General features: G+C 40.2%; 1 protein-coding gene across 1 annotated transcript in view; it reads right to left on the reverse strand.

Annotated features, from left to right (window-relative positions):
* LOC127508724 (NACHT, LRR and PYD domains-containing protein 12-like) overlaps positions 1 to 23,465 on the reverse strand; it is a 506,035-nt gene that overhangs the window by 250,971 nt on the left and 231,599 nt on the right. The gene's annotated exons all lie outside the window — the stretch shown is intronic.

Raw genomic sequence — 23,465 nt, forward strand, 5'->3', positions numbered from 1 at the left:
TCTTTTGGACAACTGTCAAGTCAGCAGTCTTCCCCATGATTGTGTAGCCTACAGAATTAGACTGAGAGACCATTTAAAGGCCTTTGCAGGTGTTTTGAGTTAACTAGCTGATTAGAGTGTGGCACCAGGTGTCTTCGATATTGAACCTTTTCACAATATTCTAATTTTCTGAGATACTGAATTTGGGATTTTCCTTAGTTGTCAATTATAATCATCAAAATTAAAAGAAATAAACATTTGAAATATATCAGTCTGTGTGCAATAAATGAATATAATATACAAGTTTCACTTTTTGAATGGAATTAGTGAAATAAATCAACTTTTTGATGATATTCTAATTATATGACCAGCACCTGTAAATTAGACCAATAATACTTGTACAAAAATATTCACCAGAGGGCGCCAAATGCTTACTATTATCCCAGATAAAGCTTTTCCCATGACAGGAAGGGTAATTGTTATGCTTTCACTTTGTTTGACTAATTTTAACTGAATATACAGTTAAAACAAGTAGTCATAATTGAAAAAATTATGAAGTGAAATTAACCCATCCAAAAAAAACAAACAAACAAAAAAAAAAAAAAAAACTTTACCTACAAAATGTCACAGACACGCCAGGCTCCACCATCACCCAATCACAGCACACTCCCTCACCCGAATACTGATCACGCACACCTGCACCTCATCCATCACCCTCATCAGCGGCAGTATAAAGGACTCTCACACACACACACTCACTGTCCGGTCTCGTTAGCATTTAGTTCTTACCTGAATGCTTACCTTAAGGACTCCAGTCAACTACTTACCTGTCTCCAGCGTGCTTCCTGTTCTCCCTCTGTGTACTCCGTCTTCGTGTGTGTTCTCCAACATTAACTCTGCTCCAGGATATCAGCATACTGCCAGCTCCACTTGCCTACAACAAAAAGGACAGTATCACTATTCTCATTATCACAATTCTCTTGAAGATTTGCCATTTACTCACCTGCTTCACCGTTGCTCATCTGGTTGTGAAATAAACATCTTATATTATACTTCCTGTGTCTCCGACCATCTGTGTTGTAACAGAAGACCGGACCATAACCGAATAACGCCAGTATGAGCAACCCGGATAGATTCCAAGAGCTTGTCGACGCTATGCGCTGAACATTCACCTCCAATCCACCAGCTATCACTTCCGCACACGCCAGCACCACTCCTTCACCGCCAGTGAACGCCAGTCCCATGGCTAAACCGGCGCCCTTCTCAGGTTCGGCGGAGGACTGCAATGGATTCATTCTGCAGTGCTCGCTGGTCCTGGAGATGCAACCGCACCTGTACCCGGATGATCACTCTAAAGTGGCGTTCATCATGCCACTTCGATGGGCTGAAACTCTCTGGACCCAAAAGAACACTGTAACCCAGTCACTCACCAGTTTCATCTCCCATTTCAAGGAGGTTTTCGGAAAACCTGTGTGGGATTCATCAATTGGTGAGCAACTGTATCATTTGAAACAAGGATCGATGACTGTGAATGAATATGCTCTTCAGTTTAGGACGCTTGCAGCTGCCAGTGGATAGAACGAACAGTCGTTACTCACCACCTACTGTCAGGGATTGGATCCACGCATGCGGTTGCATCTCGCTGCATACGAGGATACCATCGGGCTTGAATGCTTCATACAACTCTCCATACGCTTCGCCAATCGTATGCAGTCGTGTCTCGAAGAGCACCAGGGCCAGCTACAATTTCCAACATCCCTCCGCCGACCTGAATCCGTCAGCCCTCCAGAACCAGCCAACGAACCCATGCAACTGGATAACAATCGGCTGACACCTACTGAGGGGCAGAGGTGGCTGACCCTGAAGTTGTGTTTATATTGTGGATCTCCTGGGCATTTACTCTCTGCATGCCCCACTCATCCTCCTTGTCCCATGGTGAGTGCCATCCTCCTATGAATTCTATGAAGCCACTCACTATTATCGTCAACCTTACTGCTGCTGACGTTTCTATTCCAGTCAATGCCCTCCTCGATTCTGGGTCAGCCGGCAACTTCATCTCCGGCGCCCTCTGCCGCCAGTTCAGGCTCAAGACTGCTAATACGCCATCCACCTACCAGATCCACTCAATCACTTGAAGACCTCTCAGCCGAAGAAAAGTCAATCACATTGTCGGACCCATTCAACTTCAAGTTGGCATATAACACGATGAACAACTTCATCTGCTGGTTCTGGAGGAATCCACCGCTAACGTGATTCTAGGGCGCCCATGGTTGGAGCAGCATAATCCTGTCATTTCATGGAGAACTGGCGAGATCCTGAAGTGGGGCGACAACTGCTTCCCGAACTGTTTCTCGACGTTACCACTGCCATCCTCTCCACGTTCCAATCATCTGTCTGTCTGTGCCACCCCCATTGAGAGCCCTGTCAAGAAACGGTCAGTTGACATCCCTCCTTGTTACGCCCACTTCAGCGACGTCTTCTGCCCGAAGAGAGCCTCCAAGCTGCCTCCACACCGGCGATGGGACTGGGCCATCGATCTGCTTCTGGGTGCGTCAGTGCCCCGTGGAAGATCTACTCTCTGTCACTACCGGAGGAGAAGGCCATGGAGGTATACATCAAGGAGGCGTTGGAGCAAGGTTACATCCACCCGTCTACTTCAAGCTTTTTCTTCGTGGCTAAAAAGGATGGAGGCTTGCGGCCTTGCATCGACTACCAATCCAGAATGTAGATGTAGCGGGGTAACGGAAAACTGTCAGGAACAGTTACTGAATTTACCTTGCGATAGTCCGTACAAAATCTAGCGGACCCATCACTCTTCGTCACCAGTAGACATGGGGAGCTCCACGGACTAAAACTGTGCTTGGCTAGACCGTTTTCACATAAATACTCGACTTCAGCTTTCATCACCGAATGTTTAACAGCGTTAACCCTATAAGCTCGTTGCTTAATAGGAACGGCTTGACCTACATCAATGTCATGTTGCAAAACCGTAGTACGAGAAGGAACATCCTGAAATAACAAGGAGAAATCGTGAATTAATGTTTCAATATCACTTCTTTGGCAATCAGGTAAATGAGACAAATGAGAAGTCAAATCATTCAACATCTCAGAATTCTTCAGCCTAACGCACACGTGTGACGCACTAACACTCCATCGTCATTATCTTGCGTAGCGACATCAGCCACCTCACACATAAGAGCGGCAACAGAGGTAGCATCAAGCTCATCTACCTTCGAGACATCTTGTAGCGACCCTCTGACATGATACTCCTTCAGCATATTCACATGACACACAAGATTTCTTTCTGCGCTCGGGAGTTCGGATTAAATAATCAGTGTCACTCAATTTTTTACTCACTTCATATGGACCCGAAAATCGTGCAGACAGAACAAAACCAACAACTGGCAATAAAACCAGCACCTGATCTCCTTCTTTAAAGTGACACTGAACAGATTTACGGTCAAATTGATGTTTCATAGCCACCTGCGCACTCAACAATGACTCCTTTGCCGTTGAACAAGCCTTGTGCAACCGCTCACGAAATTTACTTACATAGTCAAGCACAGGAATTTTAGTATTAGGCTCACAGGATAACAGATCTTCTTTAAGCATCTTTAAAGGACCCGTCACCATATGACCAAATACAAGGTCGGCAGGACTAAATTCTAAACTATCTTGTACTGCCCCTCTGACAGCGAACAAGACCAGAGGTATGCCCTCGTCCCAGTTCTTACCCGTATCCATGCAATAGCGTCGCAACATAGCTTTTAACGTCTGGTGAAACCGTTCTAAAGCTCCTTGGCTTTCTGGATGGTAAGCACTCGAAGTCTGATGAGAAACATTTAATGGATGGAGTCTACCAGGGGAACCCAAGTAGACTCCATCCATGTGCCTTCTTCTCCCGCAAACTCAACCCGGCGGAGGTAAACTACGACATCGGCAACAGGGAACTTCTCGCCATCAAGTTGACCCTGGAAGAGTGGAGGCATTGGTTGGAGGGTGCACAACATCCGTTCCTAGTGCTGACAGATCACAAGAACCTAGAATATCTCCGAGAAGCAAAAAGACTTAACCCAAGACAAGCGCGATGGGCGCTTTTCTTCACTAGGTTCGATTTCACCATCTCCTACCATCCTGGCCCGAAGAACGTCAAGGCGGATGCCTTGTCTCGTCTCTACAACCCTGAAGAGAACACCGAAGAACATGAACCCATTCTGCCTGAGAAACTCATAGTAAGTCCTATCACCTGGTCAGAAGAGACCTTACCCTCCTCCAATGCTTCCACCAACACTCCGCCGGGTTGCCCACCAGGTTTGCAATACATCACCCAGACACTCCCCTCATCCCCCTCCCACACGTCACTGGGCACTGGCCACCCAGGGGTCAATGAAACCCTCTCTCTGCTGAAAGAGCGCTTCTGGTGGCCGAACATTGCAGCTGACGTCAGAAGGTACGTCGGGGTCCTCAGCCCTCAGGAGCGGGCCATGGAGGGGGGGGTACTGTCACAGACACGCCAGGCTCCACCATCACCCAATCACAGCGCACTCCCTCACCCGAATACTGATCACACACACCTGCACCTCATCATCACCCTGAATGCTGTCCAGTCAACTACTTACCTGTCTCCAGCGTGCTTCCTGTTCTCCCTCTGTGTACTCCGTCTTCGTGTGTGTTCTCCAACGTCATCTCTGCTCCAGGATATCAGCATACTGCCAGCTCCACTTGCCTACAACAAAAAGGACAGTATCACCATTCTCATTATCACAATTCTCTTGAAGATTTGCCATTTACTCACCTGCTTCACCGTTGCTCATCTGGTTGTGAAATAAACATCTTATATTATACTTCCTGTGTCTCCGACCAACTATGTTCTTTAAGTAATTTCAGATCATAACAGAGAATGTGCATTTTACCATCATTTTTACCATCACTCCACTAAGACAGCCAAAATATTAGCTTTTAAAGGGATAGTTCCCCCCCCCCAAAAAAAAAAAAATTACCCCATGATTTACCCTCAAGCCATCCTAGGTGTATATGACTATCTTCATTCAGATGAACACAATCAGAGATATATTTAAAAAAATATCCTGTCTCTTCTAAGCTTTATAATGGTAGTGAACGGGGGGCGTGTTTTGAAGCCCCCCAAAAATGCATCCATCCATCATAAATATAATCCATATGGCTCCAGCTGGTTAATAATGGCCTTCTGACGATGGGTTTTTGTAAGAAAAATATCCATATTTAAAACTTTATTAACTATAATAATTAGCTTCTGTCAGAAAGCCATACGCATCGATTTGCGGCAGAAGAGTAACCCTTGAACTGATGCATTGACGAAGGCGGATGGATTACTTTTATGATGGATGGATGCATTTTTGGGGGGTTTCAAAGCACGCCCCCCGTTCACAACCATTATAAAGCTTGGAAGAGCCAGAATATTTTTAATAATATCTTCGATTGTGTTCGTCTGAAAGAAGATAGTCATATACACCTAGGATGGCTTGAGGGTGAGTAAATCATGGGATAATTTTCATTTTGGGTGAACTATCTCTTTAAATAGCTGTGTAGGAAGTTAATGTTTTATGCAGGCCTAGTTGTTTAAGAGCCTATCTTTGGTTTTCTTCCTCCCTCAGTAGGTTAGAAACAAGTTAAAGTTAACAGCTGTGTTGGTCAGGATTTCAGGAGGGATAGTCTGACTCATCAGCAGCAGAGGGGCTTAGTGGGCGGCTATACATCAATAAAGAGATGAAACAAGAAATATTTGCCCCCCTGGCAACAGTAGCCACAACGAGAGGATCTGTCCAAATAACTATAACTGCACTGTTAACACTTATTCAATAGGACCTTCTTTGTCAAACCAATGATTTCATAAACACACACACACATACATTTGCAAAACTCATCATAGCTAATGGATGAGTAATTCTTTTATTGTGCCAAGTTCAATACAGTTTTTCTCCTCACCTGTAAAGACACGTCCCCAGCTAGCAAAAAAACTGCCACCATGTTACCATGATATTGCCATAGGCATTGCGAATTAGATGTATTTATGCAATAATGGAAGGATAAAAATCATAACAGGATAACACTTTATGTCCGTGAATTCCCTGAAAACATATTTCATCACAGCAGTAAGTAGGTCACATATTTTTGTCAGTGAGCACTAATAACCTGTTGAGAGCATGTTTGTAATCCAGTTCAGATTCAGATATAATTATTAATTTCATGCTTTTAACATCTATAATAAGATTATAAAATATTTGAAATTAACAAATTAAATTTAATTAGGTAACACTTTAGAATTATTAATAAATAACTAGAGAGGAACAAATGAGTGATGCAATATTAACATTTTAGTAACTGCTATTAACTAACAAGAAACTCTGATTAACTAATTAGTAAGTAATAGCGTTCTGTTGAATGAGGTAGTTCACTGTTAGCTAATCGGTGTAACACTTTATTTTACAATGTCATTGTTACATAGTAATAACTCAAGTATTACTGTATTCTAAAGTGACAAGCATGATAACTTCCAAGTAATGACTGGAATCATTGTAAGCTTTTGAGGTTTTTGTAAGGGTTACTACTTCCTTCTAAAGGAATAATTATGGAACTAATTATTTGAAACAGTATTCTAAAGTGAAGATAGTAATGACTCAACTAGTAATGACTCAAATGTTATCAAATCCATCAGAAGCAATTACTAATCTGAGTTTCTTGTTAATTAATAACAGTTACTAGAGTGTTAATATTGCATTACTCATTTGTTCCTGTGTTGTTATTAATTAATGATGGAACAGTATTCTAAAGTGTTACCCGTAATTGACAATATTGTAAAATTTAATTTCGTCAGAATCTGTGTTGGTTGTAATGCATTATTAAGTAATCAATTACTTTTCTGTTGAAAAAGTAAAGCAATGGATTACTCTTAATTTTTCTGTAATTTAATTACAGTTATTTATGGTGTAATTGCATTAAATACTGTATAGACTATAGAACAATTATATGTAAAACAATAGTGGATTTAACATCAGAATTTATCATTTATATTTTTAATGTAACCTTCTCCCTTTAAATACTTTGGTCAGTTCAAGAATAATTCAAGTTTTATGTCTATTCTTGTATTGTTCAACTGGTCAATGTTTATATAAGATTTAGAAATAATTAGTAATAAGTAATGCAATACTTTTTTGAGAGTAATTAGTACAGTAATCTAATTATACTGTTGAAGATGTAATTAGTAGCTTAGTAATTAATTACTTATTAGAGTAACTACATTTCAATGTCTGTGAAGACTTATTTTTAGGCCAACCTCTAAGTTAGCATCAGCCTAGTTCCCTTAACAAAAACCCAATAGGATTTTTCCATTGGCTTTTGGATTATTGTAGAAAAGATTGTAGATCTGTGACAGACAAAAGTGTATGATTCTTGCACATTTTGTTCATCATAATAATCTTCACAAACTTTTATGAATTTTGAAACCTAAATAATACAATCGCCAGAAGTAAACGTGCTAAACATAGGCTATAAATAAACTACACCACAGTCAACTGACTTCAACGTCCCCACCATTAAGCTTCTGACAACTTTAACTTTCCCTGAAATTTTGAGTTAGAATTGTTTGCATGACTGGTAACCTGAAAGTTGCGGGTTCAATTCTCAATACCGGCATGAAATGACTGAGGTGCCCTTGAGCAAGGCACCCAACCCCCAATCACTCCCCGGGTGCCACAGCAAAAATGGCTGCCCACTTCTCCATGCGTGTGTGTCCACAGTTTGCTGTGTGTGTGTGTTCACTACTCACTACTCCTAATGTGCGTGCACCAACTGGATGGGTTAAATGCAGAGGACAAATTCCGAGTATGAGTTACCACTTGGCCTTCATGTCACTTTCACGTTTTTCATTTTTATGATGTTTAATGTCCTTGACAACATCTATAGTCCCATTTAGCCACTTGTTAGCAACCGCCTTTTTCAAGACAAGCAAAATCTTTAAAAAAAAAAAAAAAAACACAAGATACTAAAAATATTAATGTATTTTATGTTGTAGAATGTAGAAAATACCTTAAGCTTTTGTCAACCACAGGCTTTATTTCAGATATTTAACCAAAAGCCCATTCGAAAAACTCATGGACGATGGATCAGAAAGTGTTAAAATGCTAACTCCTACAAAAGGTTTTGACCTACAAAAATGTGTCATCTCTGCAGCACTCAATGGAAAAAGAAGTTTTTTTAACCCAAGTGATGTAGTTACAGCATCTATAAGAAGGGGATAACTTGACCATGCTAACCTGCCAAATCTTGACTTACTGGTTTTTACCAATTTCTTAGCCAAATCAAGCCTCTCATGAGTAAATATTCTTATACTTTTTTTTTACATTTACATTTTTTGTGCTGTAACAATAATCAAAACTCTCTAATATAACACGTTATATCATCCAGAATCACTGCACGCCCTGTCATCACTTTTGAGTACAACAGCAAAATAAAACATTTTTCCCTGTTTATTGTAAAGGTTTTTTTATGTTTTGAATGAACCACAGGATGAACCTCATTCTTCATTGCTGTACATAACTACTGACTGGTGTTGAAAAGACATTCACCATTCTCCAAGAACTTTTGGAGCTCCACTTATTTCCAGCTGGCTGCCTTTCACACACCTTTCTCTGTGTTCTTCTCTGGGCTTTTCCATGCTGCTTCAGTCCTCATGTCTTTGCTGTCATAGGAAAACAGAGTAAATAAATGACAAACCGCTCAGTACGCACTAGCACAAACTGGGTCTTTCAGCATGCCGTCGGACTTACTGACCCGAAGTCTTGCTTCTGTTAAACCTGTAAAAACCAGGTTTAAAGTGTATTATTCCCAGTACTCTTTTTAAAAGTATGCTAGTGTACTTCTTTTTCACAAGGATAGAAATTTCGTTCCTTTGACAAAAACTCAATAGGGTTTTTCCATTGGCATTTGGATTATTGTAGAAAATAAGATCTTTGACCAACAAAAGTTTATGATTCTTGCATGTTTTGTTCATCATGATAATCTCTCAACGTCTAATTTCTATGGCAAATATGTAGCATGAGTTCTTAAAACATAAATTAATGTTAATATTGAACAACTTGATGTTGTAAATTTACAAATAAATGCTATGATAATAAATCAGGTTTGGAAAAACACATATATTGAATTTCAGAGAATTAGAGGAAGTTGACTAGACTTCCTCTTTTTTTTTTTTTTAACAGCGTTCCCACACATTTTATCAAATGTATAAACACACTGATCTCACACACACACACACACACACACAGAGGCCTCTCTCTCTCTCTGTGTGCGCATGTGCGAGCATCTGCGGTGCGTGTGAGTAGAGCGTGTGGTGAGTTTGAGTGCGATCTTTTTCTAACTTTTATGTAGTTTGTTGTTTTTTGTTTGTTTATGTGTTTTGTGTGTAATTGTTGTAAAAGAGTAGCTTTTAGAGAAAGTTGTGGGAGTCTGCTCCCGGTGTCTCTTTCTGCCGGGAAGCATGGCTGCTCCAGGTGTTACGAGTAGTGATGGTCTAACACGGCGTCATGGGATTAAAATATTGTGTAGATTTAGTGTAGAGGAATGTGCTTTAGCGGTTGGCAATGTGGTGGGTTGCAACTCTGTTGTTTCTGCATCTAGAATGAACAACGCAGTTGTTTTGTTTTTAAACTTGATCGAAACGGCTAATGAGGTCGTTCAAACAGGAGTCGTAATTAGTGATGTACTTACGCTTGTACTCCCTCAAGTCATGTTAAAAAAGATAGGACACCCCGTGAAATATTTAGTTCTTTTGTAAGTAATATGGATATATCATTATCTGATCTTCTTTCAAACAATATCTATAGATAAAGGTGATGTCACTGAACCAAAAACAATGAAATTTTAACCATGATATAATTTATTTAACAAAAAAGTATAAAGATGCCAGTTCCTACTGAGGAAAAAGTTAGTACACCCTATGCCAGGGGTGCCCAACCCTGTTCCTGGAGATCTACCTTCCTGCAGAGTTCAGCTCCAGCCCTGCTCAACACACCTGTCTTTATCAAGTGCTCCTGGAGACCTTAATTACCTGATTCAGGTGTGTTTGATCAGGGTTGGAGCTAGGGCTGTGACGGTAGGCGTGACAACCGCACCACTGCGGTCGTGGAGTGTCATTGGCGGTAGTCTGACGTGTGTATATATATACAGTGGGTACGGAAAGTATTCAGACCCCCTTAAATTTTTCACTCTTTGTTATATTGCAGCCATTTGCTAAAATCATTTAAGTTCATTTTTTTCCTCATTAATGTACACACAGCACCCCATATTGACAGAAAAACACAGAATTGTTGACATTTTTGCAGATTTATTAAAAAAGAAAAACTGAAATATCACATGGTCCTAAGTATTCAGACCCTTTGCTCAGTATTTAGTAGAAGCACCCTTTTGATCTAATACAGCCATGAGTCTTTTTGGGAAAGATGCAACAAGTTTTTCACACCTGGATTTGGGGATCCTCTGCCATTCCTCCTTGCAGATCCTCTCCAGTTCTGTCAGGTTGGATGGTAAACGTTGGTGGACAGCCATTTTTAGGTCTCTCCAGAGATGCTCAATTGGGTTTAAGTCAGGGCTCTGGCTGGGCCATTCAAGAACAGTCACGGAGTTGTTGTGAAGCCACTCCTTTGTTATTTTAGCTGTGTGCTTAGGGTCATTGTCTTGTTGGAAGGTAAACCTTCGGCCCAGTCTGAGGTCCTGAGCACTCTGGAGAAGGTTTTCGTCCAGGATATCCCTGTACTTGGCCGCATTCATCTTTCCCTCGATTGCAACCGGTCGTCCTGTCCCTGCAGCTGAAAAACACCCCCACAGCATGATGCTGCCACCACCATGCTTCACTGTTGGGACTGTATTGGACAGGTGATGAGCAGTGCCTGGTTTTCTCCACACATACCGCTTAGAATTAAGGCCAAAAAGATCTATCTTGGTCTCATCAGACCAGAGAATCTTATTTCTCACCATCTTGGAGTCCTTCAGGTGTTTTTTCATGTGTCTTGCACTGAGGAGAGCCTTCCGTCGGGCCACTCTGCCATAAAGCCCCGACTGGTGGAGGGCTGCAGTGATGGTTGACTTTCTACAACTTTCTCCCATCTCCCGACTGCATCTCTTGAGCTCAGCCACAGTGATCTTTGGGTTCTTCTTTACCTCTCTCACCAAGGCTCTTCTCCCCCGATAGCTTAGTTTGGCCGGACGGCCAGCTCTAGGAAGGGTTCTGGTCGTCCCAAACGTCTTCCATTTAAGGATTATGGAGGCCACTGTGCTCTTAGCAACCTTAAGTGCAGCAGAATTTTTTTGTAACCTTGGCCAGATCTGTGCCTTGCCACAATTCTGTCTCTGAGCTCTTCAGGCAGTTCCTTTGACCTCATGATTCTCATTTGCTCTGACATGCACTGTGAGCTGTAAGGTCTTATATAGACAGGTGTGTGGCTTTCCTAATCAAGTCCAATCAGTATAATCAAACACAGCTGGACTCAAATGAAGGTGTAGAACCATCTCAAGGATGATCAGAAGAAATGGACAGCACCTGAGTTAAATATATGAGTGTCACAGCAAAGGGTCTGAATACCATGTGATATTTCAGTTTTTCTTTTTTAATAAATCTGCAAAAATGTCAACAATTCTGTGTTTTTCTGTCAATATGGGGTGCTGTGTGTACATTAATGAGGAAAAAAATGAACTTAAATGATTTTAGCAAATGGCTGCATTATAACAAAGAGTGAAAAATTTAAGGGGGTCTGAATACTTTCCGTACCCACTGTAATATATATATATATATATATATATATATATATATATATCTCAAAGGTCGCATTAACCAAAAATTTTCCGTCATTGACGGAATTTTTTAGCAGTGACAGAAAAAATCTGCAGCCCGTCCATCATTTTGACAGATTAAGGCTGATTTATACTTCTGCGTCGGACCTACGCCGTAGCCTCTGCGGCGTAGGTTATGTGTCAGTTTTCATTTATACTTCTGCGTCGCTGTCCTCGTCGACGTGCAATTACACATACAGACCGCTAGTATGCAGTGTCCACGGACATGTTGATGGTGTAACCCACAGTGTCAAGGCAAAAGCCTAAGAGGAAGTGTTTATCACAGCAGTAGTGATGGTGGCAAATAGAAAGCGACTTATTTTGCAGCTTGAGTTGTTAAATATCGAAGAACAGATCATTTATTTACAACGACAAAGGAACAGGAGAAGATGGTGTGTACGACCATTGCACCAAACAAGACAACAGGAGGGAGAATTTGTCATGCTTGTTCGACAAATGCGGGACATAGATGAACAGATGCATTTCTGATATTTTTGCATGTCGGCGAGTCAATTCGACGATTTGGTTTGTCGTTTACAGCCTTTTATTTCGCATCAGTGTACCCATGGTATGCCGGTTGATCTTCGGCAAAGACTGGTGGTGACCCTCCGTATGTTAGCTTCAGGTGCTAACCAACAGACTGTAGCAGCTAGCAACAAACTGGTACCGTGCACAGTGTCTTCGATTGTTTCAGAGATCTGTAAAGCACTTTGGAAAGCCCTACAGCCAGAGTTCCTCCCTTGTTGTAATGTAGCGCAATGGGAAGCTATCGCAGCTGATTTTTGGCGCTTGTGGAACTTTCCGAACTGTGTCGGCAGCATAGACGGAAAACATGTTAACATCAAGGCACCCCCTTCAGCTGGTAGCGACTATTTTAACTACAAGGGTGCACACTCTATTGTCCTCTTGGCTACCTGTGATGCCAGATACAGATTCACTATGGTTGATGTGGGAGGATACGGGTGCGAAAGTGATGAAGGCATCTTTAAGGAGAGCAAATTTGGTTCCATGATGCTCGAGCAGAAACTGAACCTGCCCCCGCCAGCCAATCTCCCTGGGACCACTGTCACACTCCCTCATGTGATTGTTGGTGATGCTGCTTTTCCACTACTAAATAATCTCATGCGCCCTTTTCAAGGTATGTTGTATTTCATTTCAAGACATTTTTGTTGTTTTTGTAGTAATCCCAGCTAAATTTGTGTATTCGCTTTAATTTAGGTGGCCCAAACATGACGTTGGAAAAGTAGACATACAACTACAGGCACTCCAGAGCCAGACGTGTGATCGAAAACATCTTTGGAATTTTGGTGGAAAGATGGAGAATTCTTGGACGAGCCCTGGAATTCCAGCCTGACAAAGCTGTTGATGTTGTGAAGGCCTGTGTCATGCTTCACAACTTTCTCACCTACACAGATGAAGTAAACACACCTGCAAACAGATACATCCCTGCTAATTTTGCCGACACAGATGCATCAGGTGTACCTCAGCCAGGGGAATGGCGAGGAGTTGTTTTAGAGAACGGTAATCTGTTGCATGCACTCGATAAACGCTACCTGTCAAGGTGCCGTTCCAACAGAGCTGGCATCGGTGTGCGTAATGACCTAATGGCATTCTTTCAATCTCCACAAAGACTTGTACCATTGCAGAATGACATTGTTTGTTGTGGACAACTAAATGTATAATGCTGTGTTGTGTAATAAATGATAAGACAATTATTCTTTGCTTTGAAATTGTTTTATTTACAATATGAAAGTGTAACATTACAGTATTTTAAAATGCAAAAGTAAAGGTGCCAAAAAAAAACAAAAAACACCTAAAACTGTTAATATATACAAGAGAACACACATGAAACAAACATAAGTGAATTATAAAATTAAAGTAACATATAAAAGTGGACAACATTTAAGTGTCAAAAGTTAATATTTAAGCAGCATATTGAACAATTTAAATATCAAAATGAACAATATTTAAGTAGCAGATTAAATAAGTATCAAAATGAATATTTAAGTTACATATTGAACAGTATTTAAGAATCAAAGTAAACATTTAAGCAGCATATTGAACAGTATTGAAGTATGAAAGGGAACAATATTTAAGCAGCATAGTGAACAATATTTAAGTATCAAAGTAAACATATTGAAGCAGCATACTTGAACAGTATTGAAGTATCAAAGTGAACACTAGCTGAGAATCAATGTGAATGCAATAAACAGCACAAAATTATTTGTGTTGTTGTTGTTTATCAAACAACAACTTGTAAATATCAAACATGGCCTGTGGCCTAGGCAAGCCTGTGCGTTAATCCGCGCCTGGTCACTGCCATTACATAACAGGCTTAGAGGTGCCGCACGTGATTAAGTTAGCCGTTACGCTTTCTCCAATAATAAGAGATACAGACCCTCTCATCTCCCTATTATATACAATCTCTGGTGTGTGCGTGTAAAGATCCCAGTCCAAAATGAAGGCGAGCTTGATGAACCCAAGTGCAGTTTATTGTAACAATGTGAACAAACAAACAAAGCAACCACTTGACATGAGCAGACTTGACGTAGAGCAGACTTGAACTTGAACAGACTTGAACTTGAACAGACTTGACAATAAGACTCACCAACAGCAGGGTTAAAATAACAATACACAACAAAGTAATATGGGGAAGACAATGGCTTAAACACATTAACACAGAACTGAACTGAAAACCACATGACCACAAACAACCAATGAGAACATGACACATAGACTATGGGGACGCATGAGGAACAAGGGAAGCATGACACAAACAAGCAACATGAATCAAACTACAAAATAAAAGACATGAAATCATAAACAGGAACAAAACCAAAACATATGTGACAGAGCATCACAAGTGAGAGATGTGTTAGTGGCTAAGCGGCTAACATCTCGATTAAATAACATTACTGTATATAGATAAATACAAATTGATAAATAATAGATATGCATTTATAAAGATGTGTATGTACGATTATGTATTGCGTGTCTGTGTAATTATGATAACGTGAATTATTCATATTTATAATTATTACAAATTTTATTACAGAAACACAGTTAAAACTGTGGTGCATGTAACTATGGAACATGAAACAAAAACATATGTATTTCATGTATTTAACACTGTACATTAACATTACACTGAAGGTCGAAATGGCCGGTATGCCCCTCTGTGCCTCTGCTGCGCGATTGTCGATTGCGCGAGTAGAATGTGTTTCATACAAGATCTGGCAACTGGACAACCTTGGAGTAATATATTTAGGTGATTATCCATGTAACAAGGTTTGGGCCATACAAATTAATTATTAACATCAGAAATCAACACAATGGTTGACAACCACTACACTTGCTTTGCAGAGAGTATTACTAATACTCCACAGTCCTGTTTGTTCTTTGTTTTTCCAGCATAATGTTGAGATACAGCTGACAGATGAGGTATTTTTTATGAAACATTCTACTCCAGAAGGCTACATATTAAGGAAGCAAAATCAAGGGAATGTAAACTTTTGAACAGAATAAGTGCAAATTATTTTTTGATCTTGTGGAAAATAAATATCTCATGTAGTTCTAAAAATAGCCTGCAAAGCTAAAAGTGAGGTAAGGGAACATACACTTATATATGCAGATATAAAATTGGTATGATTCATATTAAATGTAATGAAGGGCTTGTTTGTGCTTGTTTTTCTCTAGGTGTGTTGTAGTATCTATGGGTGTGGCTTAACTGGTTCTGAAACTGTGCTGAGTGTGAAATGTACTAATCAACGCATTTGCTGAAAAAAAAAACCATCTACAGAGGCCACAGAATGCTGAAAATAACTATGATGCTTACAATCAGAAGGAATACTCTCTACTGCAGGTAAGCATAAAATATTTGGAATACATACACAACTGCGATGTTAACTCTCACTTGTGATTTGCTATGAAAGACAAATCAAAAATGAATCTTGGTCTATGTAGAACAAAGCTTTGCTTTAAATATTAAACATATCTCTTACCTGTCCTTACTGCTTCTCCAAGATTTACATACTCTGTGGTACATTTACACAGAGCGACACTTATCCATAAAACCCATAACCTTAAACCTCAAATGTGGAGATAATAAAAAAACCACAACTTTACTACAATTGTAAGGGAACTTCTGTGTTTCTTGTCTGTTCAGGTGAGTTTTGAGGTTTAGTTCTGTTTCACATGGTCTGATTATCAGTTACAGCTTTCACTTGTTTCCTTGATTGATTTGTTTAGTGCTTTGTCAGTCCACATCATGAATACCCAGATGTAATATTCTGTTTTTCAATAGTGCATGTTGTTTTTGAGTTGACCTCTTAGCAATATGTAGACTAACTAATAATAATATGTAATAATTAATAATAATAATTGACTGTCATTGTTTGTATTAACTTGTCATTGCTGTTCTTTAAATTTTCTGTCCTCAGTCTTTTTTCCAATGTTGTTTTACTTGAAACTCTGACTTAGTGTATTGCATAATGCAAATCGTTCCAAGGCAACAGGCAAATCATTTACTCAGAATAGTACCCTAGCATATGATCATGCCCTGTTTACTTTCTTCACTAAAGCAACACCCTTGCTACATCTGAAAGCTGAAAAATGCTTCCTCCTCAGGCAGCATACTATGGTGACTGGGAGGGGACATGTTTGGTTCACTTAGTCTGCGTTTGACTTTATTAGGGCCAAAGCCCTTTAAGGGCTATTGTTTTTTTAGGATTATTTTTCCGCTTCTTTTTCTTATTATTTTTCGGCAGGGTTTTGGGTTTTTTTGGGGCCCTTAACATGTTCAAAAACTAACCCTAACCCTACACGGGCGTGGCAGTGGGGCTCTACGGCACCCCCTTGTACGGAATCTGAAATCATGGATACATACTAACATGTAAGTGTATGAAACTCATTATACATATAGATCTTATCAGGCCGAAGAACTTTCGCACTCTATGTCATTAGCTCCGCTCAACAGGAAGTCGGCTGTTTAGGGATTTTTGGAAAATGCATGCTCTGGAATTTGATATACTCCTCCTAGGGAATTCATCCGATCTTAACCATACTCTGTTAGCATGAAGTCAAGACAATGAGGATGCTAAATTGATACCTTGAACAGTTTGGTCGTGGTGTTGAAACGAATTTATTGTGAGAAAACATTAAGTGTGTTATAACTCCTGCATACATTGATTGATTTTCATGAAACTTCGGCTGTGGGTTCGTTGTAGGAGGCCGATCACATGGATGTGATTATTATGAGACAACATTATAGCGCCACCAACTGGCAGCAGGAAGTGTCACTTTTCAAAATGCTTTAAAATCACCCTCTTATTTTTTACCCGATTTGCTTCAAACTTTGTCAGTATAAAAACACAGCAGATGTAGGCCTATAACTGGATTCTTGTTATCTCAAATACTGTTGCTATGACAACTTGTCAAACTTTAATAATCTTTTTGGGTGTTTTGAGGCTCTTAGCATGCTTCAAATTGCATGAAACTAGACACACACATCAGAGATGTCAGCCAGTAGACACGAGCAAAGCCTTAGAAATGGGCCTGGAGGAGGGGCTCTACAGCGCCACCTTTTGACAAAAGTAGGGGGGTTAGTTTTACATACAGTCACCAAACTTGGTACATATATTGTTCTCATCAAGCTGGACAACTTTATATTTTACAGTCATTAACTCTGACCAATAGGAAGTCAGCTATTTTGGTTTGGATGTGGATTTTTGGAAAAGTCAGGCTCTGAATTTTAAACTACTACTCCTAGGGGTTTTATATGATTCATACCATACTTTGTCAAAATGATGATAATACATTGAAGATGCTAAATTGCGAACGGATATTGGATATCTTGAATGATGTTGCCATGGTGAGCAGTTAAATTAATGACAAAAAAGGAAAAAAGAAGAGACTTATATCTTGACATAATCCTTTTACATTTACCCAGTTAAAATGCACATTGCCTGTCATGCACAGTCTCCTTAAAGCCTCCAGGGTGGCGGTGGCTCCAGGGCTTGGGCCGTCATCGCTGCTTGCAGCTATATTTGAAGAGTTTGGTTCCAAAACGCGATAAACGGCATTTTCAAAAAAATTTAATTTCCGCCAAAATCAGTATTGTATCTGGCCGGTATTGAAAAGTCATTTATTAATTTTGCGCAACATGCGATATCCGTCATGTTATTCTGTCATGTTTTCTCCCTTTCTTTCCAAAACGCGACAAACGCCAGTCTCCCTTCTCTGCAGAATGCGATATATCCGCTCAACCAATCACAGCGCACCATTCCATGCACTGTAAACAGTAATGGCGGCGCTCTGAATACACCCAGCTTCCTAGTTTTCCTTATCTACTTTGTGCTTTGTGACCAACAAAAACAGAAAAATTAATAATTTTGATGGCACTGATGAACCTGTGGTGGTTTCTGCGGTGGGGAAGAAACGTAAGTCATCGAAATGTAATCATTTACGTGAGGAGATTAAGAAGACTCGAGCCGGGAGGAGATGTTCCACGACAGCATCAAACTTCTGTCACGGTCCCCAAAACTGAATCATAGACAGTTTTTAAAAGCCGTATTTAATACCAATTTCGGGAGCGACGACTGAATGTATTTTTAGTCAAATGCCTGTATATAAGATTAGTATTGGCAAAGTTCAGATGCTGTCATATTTGTGAATCAACTTACTTTGTTGTGTATTTTCAATATGAAAAATAACTTTTATATTGATGGATTAATTGCATTTTGAAAAAAAAAAACGTGTCATGGATTTATTGCATTTTGGGGAAAAAAAATAACAACCCGTTTTTATAATAAACCTTTTAAAATCAAAATGTAGATTTAAATTTTTATGTTTTTATAACCCAAAGATGCTATGTGAAAGATTGAAACAGAATATAGTAGTTTTCATCTTGCCACTTTCTTGATAAAGAAAACACCTTTTTACTCAAATTAATCAAAATGGAGTTATTGCGTTTTGGAACCAAACACTTCATTTCTTCTTATTCTTTTTCATCAAGGTTTTGGGGGCCTTTGGGGCCCTTAACATGCTCAAAAACTAACCCTAATCCACGGATATTAGGGCTGGTGCAAGGGCGTGACAGGGGGCTCTACGGCACCCCTTTGAATGCAATCTGAAATCATGGATACATACTAGCACATGTATGTATTAACACCCTGGAGTCGGCTGTTGTGCTGGCGATACCATCTTGCTTTTTTTAATCAGTGTGAAAGAGACCCAAAAAAAACATTTTGGAGATACAAATAAGAGTCATACACCATTTTAATCTATAAAATGTCTTCTTTCATTTGCGTACACTCAGAGTAAAAACAAAATGATGTGCTTTTTGCAAAATAAAGAAAACTAACATGATGCGTGATCTCTCGTCTCCCTCTGAATGAAGTTTAATCTGATAGTTCTCAGAAAATGAACTGTAACTTAGTGAATACTAATGACACAAACATGAGACATATGTCTAAAGAAACGTTGAAATGTCAGGTTTTAAATCATGTAAGTCAAGTTGAAAACAAATATTCTGTTTATGTAATCTGTTTGAAAAGAGAGAGATGTCAGTCGTTCGTGAGTCAGCTCATCATTGGACGCAAATTCTGAGGCGATGCATGCAACAGAGTGAACGCCTGGGGCACATCAGCTCGAAAAAGACATCATGTTTAGTCAGTTTCTTGTACTTTTCATCATTTAGAGATGTGGTGAGGAATAATTTTAAAAGGATTTACCTCAGAGGATGAGCATTATGACAGCTTATGTGTAGCAATATTCAATTTGAAATGCAATATGCAAAATGGCAATGCAATATGTAAAATGGCAATTCATTTCTGTATTTAAATTTACATTTTCCATTCCATATATGCGATGTTTGGAGCAAATGATAATTCAAATTCAATAATATAATTTACATTTGCCATTTCCTACACTACTTTTAACATATAATTTAAACATATATTTTAATGCTTTACAAGTTGCAAAATTAAAATGAAAATGTATTACAGAAATGATTATATATGTTTAACATGGTCAAGCAAAAATAGTAGCAAAATGATCATTTAAATGTTATTTTTCTTAATTATATTTACACTCACAGTTAAGACAGTTGTGATTGCTTTTTCATTAAATATCCCGCAATGAATGTAGCAAAAGTCATTGTGGATTTGAAAATGCATTTCGAGCCGATCATGTCACCGCCTCGCCTTGTCAATCACTGCATCAAGGCGGGGTCAGGTGTTGGAAACATGGCGGCAGCAGAGCTATGAAGAGCGAGGCATAAACTGGCAGATGAAGTAGAGAAAGAACAGAGAAATGTCAATGTTCCTGCAGATTATGCACTTCTGTCAGTCATAGAACCAGTACGTTATTAGAAGCATAGATATTTATGGTTAGGACGACTCACAGAGAACATGATGCTCGTGCACCTTATCATGAGGTGAGCGCGCTGGCTCTGCTCGAAGTGCTGAAACAGACGCATCGAATGAGCGGTGATTTACAACAGGTTACTTACAGAGGTGTTATGAGTACCTGAAAACCATACTTGAGTAAAAGTACTGATACCTTACATCGAAAATGACTCCACTACAAGTTACAAGTAACCAATTCCAATAAAACTTGAGTAAAAGTCTTAAAGTATCTGATTTTAACAGAACTTAAGTATTTTACTCATGTTGAATGCAGGCTCAGAGATGCACTAGTCCTGAAAGACATGCCAGTGAAAATAAGAAACAATTGATTTGTAAGATGAGAAATCAAGTTTATTTTCTAAAATCAAAATAAAATTGAACACCTCAATGTTGCATTAAATCAAGGTCGACACAATAACCTTTAAAACGTCTACAGACTACAAGTCTCAGTTAAACTCAAGTGAACAGAACGGCCATAAGTAAATCAATATCCTTCAAAATGGTCTTGTCAATATAGCGGATAAATAAAACAATATTAATATAATATTAAAAAATATAATATAATATTAAAAAAGTAAAATTAAATAGTCAAAGTCTACTGTATGTGCTGGTTTGAGCCTCATCACCAGCTGCAGTCATTTCCTCCTCTAATAAATCAAACATCTGCGATCAGCAACTGCCTGCTAATGGACTCACATTCACATAAAGTAGCCTTATTTACAAGTTTTGGGTGAGTAAAGGCAAAATGCACAAGATATAGTACCTTCAATGCCTTTAGATGGCGATATCGCTTCTTTATAGCAGAAACAAACTGCTGCAGAAAAAGTTAGCTGCCATGAAAAATGTAATTTGTAATTGCATTACTCATCACAAATGTATTGGAGTAAAAAGTACATTTACTTGCTCAAAAATTTAGTCAAGTAGAGAGTAAAAGTTGCCAATATCTTTGATACTCAGTACAACTACAAAGTAGCCAAAAAGATACTTAAGTACAGTAACTAATTACATTTACTCAAGTACTTTACACCTCTGGTTACTTACTCATAGAAATAATCTTAGACAAGATGTCCGAGATTATTGCTTGCTCGCTCAATCAGTATGGTTGTATGTTTTTCTCTTTTTAATAATAGCATGTTATTAGAGGGTTCCTCCCTCCCCAAAGATACACCACCCAAAGGGACATGTTAAGTCACAACGGCTGCCTCGTAGACCTTCAAAGTAGAAAGGGATTGCCCTGCTGAAAAGTGATCTTGAAGGAACTCTAGTACTGAACCAACAAGGCAGTTTACTGAGTCCCACTGTCGCATATTGCACCAAGAAGTGAAAACTCTCCACTTCAGTGTGTAAAGTTTCCTTGTGAGTGAAGTATGGTCTCTACAACCTCAGTTGAGAGACCAGAGTCTATGAGTTGGGCCCCCTCAGAGGCCAAACCTGCAGGTTCCATATCTTTGCGCAGGGGTGAAAGATCGTGCCTCCTGCTTGAGACAGAAGGCCCCTCCTGATCAGAATCTCCAAGGGAGAGCCGTTGAGGAGGGACACTAGGACTGAGAACTATATTCGGCTTGGCCAGTATGGCGCTACTAGTAGTAGACTTATTCCGTCCCAGTCTGACCTTCTCCAGAACTCCTGAGAGCAGAGCAATCGGGGAAAAGCATACAGACGTAGCCTCAGCCATGTATGCACCATAGTGTCCAGCCCCAGAGGGGCTGGGTGTGTGAAGAAGAACCAAAGTGGACAGTGCTTCGTATCCTGAGATCTGCTCCTACATTTTGGTATCCTGGGATGTAAACTGCTCACAGGCAGAGCATCTTCCCTTTGGACCACAAGAGGATCTAGTGTGCCAGTTTGCTTAGTGGATGTGAACACAGACCCCCTTGGTGATTTATGTAAGATACCACCAATGCAGACAAGATGGCCTCTTAGAGGCCTCTGGGAGTAAGAGTTTTAAAGCCATGAAGATTGCCATCATCTCCAGGCAATTTATGTGTCAAGAAAGATGATGACCAGATGATGAGCCTTCCATTACCGCTCCCCAGCCTGTGAGAGATGCGTCTGCTGTGAGAGTAACTTGATGACAGTGAGCTCTTAACACAGGACCCTGGGACAGGAACCAAGGTTTCCTCCATATAACCAAGGCGTGAAGACACCGCCATGTCATCTTGATTATCTTTTTGTTAGTGAGCGCGAGATGCAACACTCTCTTTTTGCTGTGCCCTGTATAAGGAGCTTGAAAGCTGGGGTTGCTGGTGGAGGACAACGAGGGAGGTAGTGCTTGAATGCCTCTGCTTGCTTTTTAGTCTCCTGGAACCTCTCGATGACCGTATTCATGGTGTCGCCGAAGAAGCCGGGGGCAATAGCAGGGCATCAAGGAGGAATGCTTTGTCTTTTTCTTTTATCTCAGAGAGATTGAGCCAAAGATGTCTCTCAGTAGCCACCAAGGCTGCCATAGACAGACCAGCAGTTCTGGCAGTCTCTTTGGTGGTCCTGAGAGATAATTCTGTGGCCTGACACAGTTCTTGAGCTGCCTCTGGCCCTACCCCTCACCATAATCCAAATCCCTCAGCAAGTCAGCCTGGTATGCCTGCAGCATTGACATAGTGTGCAAACAGGCACCAGCAGCCTTGTATGCTTCACCCACTAGCGCTGATGACATTATTAGTGGCATAGTAGGCAGCATTGGGGCCTTCAGGGATGATGCTGAGCTAGGGGCATATAACTCACAAGGATCTGTTCAACCCTAGGCATCGCCCCATAGCCATTCTCTTTCAACCCTTTTATTTCTGATTACACATGAACTTGGGGGCTGAAAAGATGGAATGCGTATGACTTGATCTAGATAACTCATTATGAAGATCAGGAAAGAAGGGAAGGCGGAGGAGGTGTAATATTAGATGGCAAAAAGCGCTCATCCAGTTTACTTTTAGGATGAGTGCAATGTTTCTCGGCTGGCTATTCAATGTTCAGTTTAGTCACAGCGCGAGTTATCACCTCTACCAGCTCCTCATACACTGGGGAAAGAGGTGGCGAATCCTCTTGCCCCATCCTGATGCTTAACACATCCACCTCCTCAGAGCTGGATAGCTGAAGCACCGGGCTCTCTCCCCCCTTACGGAAGAAGCCGCATCGCGGGCTTCCAAAACCATAGAGAGAGAGAACGCTGGATCCCCCGGGCAAAGCACAACTTCCCTCGAAAGGGAACATTATTGTTTAGCACATAAT

The sequence above is a fragment of the Ctenopharyngodon idella genome, chromosome 3 (assembly GCF_019924925.1).
Source record: "Ctenopharyngodon idella isolate HZGC_01 chromosome 3, HZGC01, whole genome shotgun sequence".
In the NCBI taxonomy this organism is placed as follows: domain Eukaryota; kingdom Metazoa; phylum Chordata; class Actinopteri; order Cypriniformes; family Xenocyprididae; genus Ctenopharyngodon; species Ctenopharyngodon idella.